The sequence below is a fragment of the Magnolia sinica genome, chromosome 3, assembly GCF_029962835.1.
Source record: "Magnolia sinica isolate HGM2019 chromosome 3, MsV1, whole genome shotgun sequence".
Classification (NCBI taxonomy): domain Eukaryota; kingdom Viridiplantae; phylum Streptophyta; class Magnoliopsida; order Magnoliales; family Magnoliaceae; genus Magnolia; species Magnolia sinica.
In genome coordinates, this window is record NC_080575.1 from 30,377,853 (window position 1) to 30,385,397 (window position 7,545).

A 7,545-nucleotide genomic window follows, 5' to 3' on the forward strand; every position below is an offset into this window, starting at 1 on the left:
TCAGTGACCACCGTTGAAATATTCTGATGTTCATAGAAGTTTCATATCAGGTAAATTTTCTTTTATTTAACTTCAGCCTCATGGAAATGACCTTCTAAATAGTTTGAATGGCATATACGCATCAAGGTGGAACCAAGGAAGGTTCCAACGTGAAGAAACTTTTTCATTCATTTTCCTTCTCAAAAGGGCTACCTGCGTTTGTGATCCGCCTCTTTTTCGATCTTATGTATTAAAATAAGCTCACAAAACATACGGATGAGGTGAATTTCTCACAAACATCACAATAGGCCTCACCTAGCATCCCAGCACATGAACTTCCTGCTAAAGAAAATTATGGGTCCTTAGTTTGGTATAGGGGCATACATCGAGTCGTACCGAGTCGAGTTGGCCTCAACTCTACTCGGCTCGAACACTGGTTGACCTCAGCTTGAACTCGGCTCGGCTCGATCCTCGAGCATGACTGGCCAGCTCGAGCCAAGTTCGCTATTGAGGCATTTCCACAAACACCTGAACTGCAACTTAAAAAACCCGCTTGAGTTTGCGACTAGCTGTGATGACCACTACAGCTACTGCCCCCACAACTATCCTGTTTGCAACCTCGACGCAGAGACCTGCTTAACTAGCAAGAACAACCCGCTGGGTGTGAAGATGCTGAAGCGGACTCCTGCCAAACCTTACTGGGCTTACTCAAGTGCCGTTGGCAAGAAGAACAGTGCTTAAACGGTGCGTTGTTGTTTCGGGCCCCAGAAGAACATGTAGTATGAGGTGCTCTTAGGGATAAGTTGGAATAATAGCACAGCTTCGCTGCTCTTCTTAGGTTTTTGGGGTGAGATGATTGATGATTGGGATGAATGATATTGTACATAGCATCCTCTGCACTTGTTATTTGAACGAATTTGATATTTACTAATTAAAACTAGCTTTTACTCTCTGTTGTTAAAAAAAAAAAAAAGTAATATAAAAACCAAAAAAAAAAAAAAAGGAAGAGAAAAAAGGTATTTGTTTAATGTACATACCTTGCTTGCCACCGGCCAAACTTTCCTTGCCACCAGCCAAACCTTCCTTGCCACCAGCCACATTTCATTGAGTCATTTTATCAAACAGTTGGTGAGCAACATCAATGGCAAAGTAACCGAGTCACCAAACGGGTTTGATCTGAGTTCGATTCGAGCTGGGTTCTATCTGAGTCAACTCGGCTCATACTCATTTTTGAGCTAAAAAAATCAGCTCAACTCGGCTCGAACTCAGCTTCGAGTCGAGTCGAGCGAGCTAACCAAGCTAGCTTAGTTCGTGTACACCCCTAGTTTGATAAGAACACGAATTAGTACTGACAGGTTGAGCAGCAAGATTAGCCACTGAAGTGATGTCACCAAGTTCTATGGGCCCTACCATGATATATGTTTTATATCCACGTCTTCCACCCATTTGGAAAGATCATTTTAGGGCAAGAGCCAAAGAATGAGGTAGATAAAAAGCTGTAGTAAACTCCACCACATAGTCTTCCACCCATTTGTAAAGATCATTTTAGGGCAAGAGCCAAAGAATGAGGTAGATAAAAAGTTGTAGTAGACTCCACCACATAAAACAGTGGGAAGAGTGACGTCCACCATTAAAAACTTCTAAGGGCCACAAAAGTTTTTGATCAAGCAAATATTTGTGTTTTGCCTTCTTTCATGTCTGTGTTAACTTGTGAACAGTTTGGATTTCAAATAAACATGATGGTGGGCCTTAGGAAGGTTGCAATGGTGGGAATCACTCTCTCCACTGTTTTCTATGGTGGGGTCCACTACAGCTTCGTATCTACCTCATTCTTTGGCTATTGCCCTAAAATGATCTCTCCAAATGAATGGACGGCGTGGATACAAAACATACATCATGGTAGGGCCCACAGAACTTAGTGATGTTACTTCAGTAGCAAGTCTCGCTACTCATCCTATCAGTAGGTAATCCGCGTCAGTTTGGCAGTAGGGATGCGGATTTCCTGCCAAAGCCTTTCGTAGCGTTGGATGCTACGTGGAGGCCACCGCAATGTTTAAGTGAAATCCACCGGTTCATCTGTTTTGCGAGCTCATTTGACAGTATGCGACCAAAAATGAGGTGGATCCAAAACTCAAGTGATCCACATTAGGAGCCTATTTGGATAATGGTATTAAGCCGTAATAGATTGAATTGTATTACTAATCATACTTTAAAATTTAGGATGGCATGTTCAGGGAGTGTGAGATGGGATTAAATTTAGCTTTGCAGGTTTTGAAAAACAAACATTGTTTTGGAAATGTTAATGAGAAATGTATCTCAAAATTCAACCAGCTTTCCAAATCCATCAGAAATTCAAAACATACTGAGTCTGGATCCTGCCCAGCACTTTGTGAATTACAGGGAATAAGTGTGGGATCCACATCAGTAAGCTTTGTGAGTCCCATCATGATGTGTGGGATATATCCAGACCATCCATCCATTTTCTGAGATCATATTAGGGCATGGATCCAAAAATCAAGCAGATCCAAATCTCAAATGGACCACACCATAGAAAGCAATGGGGATTGAACACATACCATTGAAAACTTCTTGGGAGCCACTGAAGTTTTGGATCAATATGATATTTGTATTTTTCCTTCATCCAGTTCTGTGTGACCTCATGAATAGGTTGGATGGCAAATAAACATCACGGTGGGCCATAAGAAGGTTTCAATGGTGGATGTCACTATCCCCACTGCTCTCCAGTGTGGTCCACATAAGCTCTAGATCTGTCTCATTTTTGGGCCCATGCCACAAAATGATCTTGAAAAAAGGATGGACGGCACGGATATAACATATACATCACAATGGGGTCTAAAAACATGTTGACATCAACACATTACGAAAGCTAGGCCGGTGGCTGGTGATATTTAAAAAAAACATGTCTCCTCGGATGGTGGATTTTTGTTCAATCCAAACACAATTTGAAAGTAAATCTTAGGATTTTTTTTTTTTTTTTTTTTTAATACTTACATTCCAAACATAGCATTAGAAAACATGGAATAAACCTAATCCATGGAGAATACCTTACACATGCATTTATTGCAACATGTGCAATTCCATCCACCTTAATCCCACCTAATACAGCTGGCCAAGCAAGCCCCACAGGAAATAGCGGGGATTCGGTGACACTATTGAAACATTCCAATGGCCACAAAAGCTTCTTATCATGCTAAATCTTTTTTTTTCTTTTCATTTCATCCCCGTGGGAAATGACCTTATAAACGGTTTATATGGCATATAAACATCAAGTTGGAGCCCATGAAGGTTTCAACAGTAGAAAACTCTTTCCTCAGTTTTTCTTCTCATATGACCCACTTGAGTTTTGGATCCACTTCATTTTCATCCCATGTCCTAAAATGAGCTCACAAAACGGATGAACGAGGTGAATTTCTCACATATGTCACTGTAGGCCCCACCTAGCATCCCCAGGAACTTCTTGCCAAATCAAAATATGTGTCCTCAACTTGGTAGTGATGTGGATTTTGGGGTACCGGGATGCTAGCCAAAGCCTCTTGCAGCACTGGGATTTTAGGTGGATCCCACCATGATGTTTATAAGAAATCCACCCTGTTCATTCATCTGTGAGCTCATTTGAGGGTATGTGAACGGAAATGAGGTGGATCCAAAACTCAAGTAGTCCACACTAGAGGAAACAATGGGGATTCTATCACCACCACCGAAACATTTTAATGGCCACAAAAGTTTCTTATCATGCTAAATTTTCTTTTATTTCACTTAATCCTAATGAGAATGACCTTATAGACATTTGGATGGCATATAAACATTAAGGTGGAGCCCAGGAAGGATTCAACGGTAGGAAACTCTTTCCTCAGTTTTCCCTCTCATATGATGGCCCACTTGAGTTTTGGATCCACCTCTTTTTTCGGTCTCATGTCCTAAAATGAGCTCACAAGATGGATGGACAGGATAAATTTCTCACTAACATCACAATAGGCCTCACCTAGCATCCTACACAGTAACTTCCTATCAAAGTAAAATATACCTTCTCAGCTTGGTAGGGGATGCGATTTCCAGCCAATGCCTTTCGCGGCACTGGGATGCTAGGTGGAGCCCAACATAACGTTTTGAGAGAAATCCACCTCATTCATCCATTACGTGAGCTCATTCGAGGGCATGTGACCAAAATTGAAGTGGATCCAAACTCAAGTGGTCCACACTAGAGGAAACAGTGGGGACTCAGTGACCACCGTTGAAACATTCTGATGGCCACAAAAGTTTCTTATCTAGCTAAATATCTCTCTCTCTCTCTCTCTCTCTCTCTCTCTCTCTCTTTCATTTCACTTCATCCTAGTGGGAATGACCCTATAAACGGTTTGGATGGCATGTAAACATCAAGGTGGAGCCCAAGAAGGTTTCAACTGCAAGAAACTCTTTCCTCAGCTTTCCCTCTCCTATGGCCCACTTGAGTTTTGGATTCACCTCATTTTTGGTCTCATGTCTTAAAATGAGCTCACAAAACATATGAACAAGATGAATTTCTCACAAACATCATGGTAGGCCCCACCTAGCATCCCAACATATGAACTTCCTACCAAAGCAAAATTTATGTCATTAGCTTGGCACGGACATGGATTTCTTGCCAAAGTCTTTCGCAGCACTGAGATACTAGGTGGAGACCACCATGATACTGATAAGAAATCCACCATGTCCATTCATTTTGCGAGCTCATTTGAGGGTACTATGTGACCAAAAATGAGGTGGATCCAAAACTCAAGTGATCCACACTAGAGGAAAAAGTGGGGATTCAGTGACCATCGTTGAAACATTCTGATGGCCACAAAAGTTTCTTATTAGGCTAAATCGATTTTTATTTCACTTTGTCCTAATGAGAATGACCTTATAAATAGTTTGAATGCCATATAAACATCAAGGTGGAGCCCAGGAAGGTTTCAACGATAGGAAACTCTTTCCCCAATTTTCCCTCTCATGTGGCCCACTTGAGTTTTGGATCCACCTCATTTTTGGTTGATGTCCTAAAATGATCTCTAAAAATAAATGGATGGGGTGGATTTCTCACAAACATCATGGTGGGCCCCACCTAGCATCCCAATGTTGGAATTTTCCCTGAAAGGCTTTTACAGGAAATCCACATCCATTGCTAGGTGTGTCCTTGGACGCGGTTTGGCCAATAGCACTGTCAATGGCTAGTAGTTAGTTCTCTGTGGGCCTCACCATAATACATGTGCTTTATCCATGCCGTCCATCCATTTTTTTCATATCATTTTAGGGGTTGAACAAAAAATTAAGACAAATTTAAATGTCAGATGAACCACACTACAAGAAAACATTAGTGATTGAATGTCTATAATTAAAAATTGTTAGTGCACTGATTTATGCCCCTTATTTGTCAATCACGAGAGTCCTTGTGTCATGTAGTCAGTTGAGTTCCTGAAAGCAGAATACCGAATACATAAGTGAAGGTGGAGCATCAAGGAGCAAAAAATGGGTACATGAGGTGCCTTGGTGACCCTAACCCTTGACCCAAAACAATAACCTTTGAACCTCTAGATGATCATTAACCTTATAGGTAAGCCTTATTGATTATCCATTTACCATATGAGTTTAAATTGATTATCCTAAGACTGCCTTTAGAGGTCAAAACGGTCAAAATCAGGCAAAAAGAAAACAAACGATCCTGAAATTTTCGACCTATGCATGGACCATTTCGACAGGTTAAAGGTCAAGTTCAACCGATAAAAAATAAGGGTTGACATATCAAAAGTGCCAAAATCTAGGTAGCAAGAAATACCATGTTTCACTTAATATTTCGACAGGTCAAAGCCTTAGGTTGACAAGTCGAAGGTCAGGTTCGACCGATCGAAAATAAGAGTCGAAAGATCGAAAGTAGCAAAAATTAGACAATAAGAAATATCATGTGCCGCTGAATTTTTCAACAAGTTGAAGCCTCAAGTCAACAGGTCAAAGGACCTTTTGACCGGTCAAAGCCTCGGGTCGACAGGTCAAGAGCTAGCCATTTTTGTCCATTTTATAATCGTTGAAACTCGATTCCTTTATATAGAAGATCTGATCTTTGGGCAATTTGACGGGTTTTTGGTGCAAGAGAAGCATAGGTGATTCCATGATCATATCATCATCCCAAGTCTCTAATATAATGAGTTATAAGTCATATTCCTTAAGATTAATGCTCTAATCAGGATTCTAATTTCTACCTTAAAGATAAGCTTGAATTCCACCACTTTATAGAGATTAGACTTAACCTCTATAGGCATACCATTGTCTAAATCCTCTATAAGACTCATCTAGGTGAATCTCCTATGAATTACAACTTCTCATTAGTTGTAAGAGATTCTATCAACCTCCCATCACCTTAATCACATCCAAGGAGCATCACATGCAAGGTGGTTGATCATTAGAGTTGAAGCATTGCCAACACATTGAGATAATGATTAGGAGAGCAAAGAGGAGCTGATTGAAGCACATGAGAGCATCAATCATGCAACCCAAGATGGTTCCAGAAAAGGGGCTCAATCTGACGAGTTGTCATGTATAAGAGTTTGTATACACTCATTTATTGTGTAGGATTGAGTGTAAGAGTTTGAATTGCTAAACTCAACTAAATTCTTGTGTAGGACCTTGGCTCTTGTGTAAGGCATAAATCAAAGTCATTGTGTAAGTCACCGAACACGGGTGTATACATGCTAGTCTCTGAATGAGCCTCCAATGAGATTAAATGTAAGTCATTAGATTAGAACCGATGTTGTTAGTTAGCTTATAAAAAACCAACTAAAGTCTCTTACAGGAGCACACTCTGAGACTATACGCTAGGGTCCTTATATAGGGTTGTAAAGGTTAGAAGTGAACTTGATTTAAAACCTCTAATAGTAAATCCGGTACACTCATGGTTTGAGTGCGTTTGCTGGGAGTGGAGTAGAGAAACCAAATCAGTACACATGCTTGTGTTTGAGATTGTATTTGAGAACTTGTTTAATCATGCTTATGTGATGAATGTCTAATTTAATGTATTCATGATTAGATGAATGTTATAAGTTAATAGGTAGCACATCTCACACACACACACACACACACAATCTTATTATAGGCTAATTACTTAATTGCCACATTCTTTATTGTCCATGTGATTGGACCCTCCACTAGCTTGGAAGCCTTATAGTTAATTGCCTTACTTAGTTTAATTTGTACTATAGTTTAAATTGACAATTGAATTTAATTGGCTAAAATTTTATTTGGTCATAATCACCCCCCCTCTAGGACATAGTCATTATTCCTTAGCTCTGTCAAGCTTCCGCGCATATATTCATGATATCTTATTCCACGCAATTTCAAAAACCTCATAGGACCCACTGTAATGTTTATTTGACATCTAAGCTATTGATTAGGTCGTACAAATCTAAATTATGGAAACAAAAAATAGATATCAACTTGATCCAAAACTTTTATAACCCCCAAGAAAATTTTAATGGTGGGCATTCAATCAACACTATTTCCTGTGACGTGGTTGACTTGCGATTTGGATCTACCTCA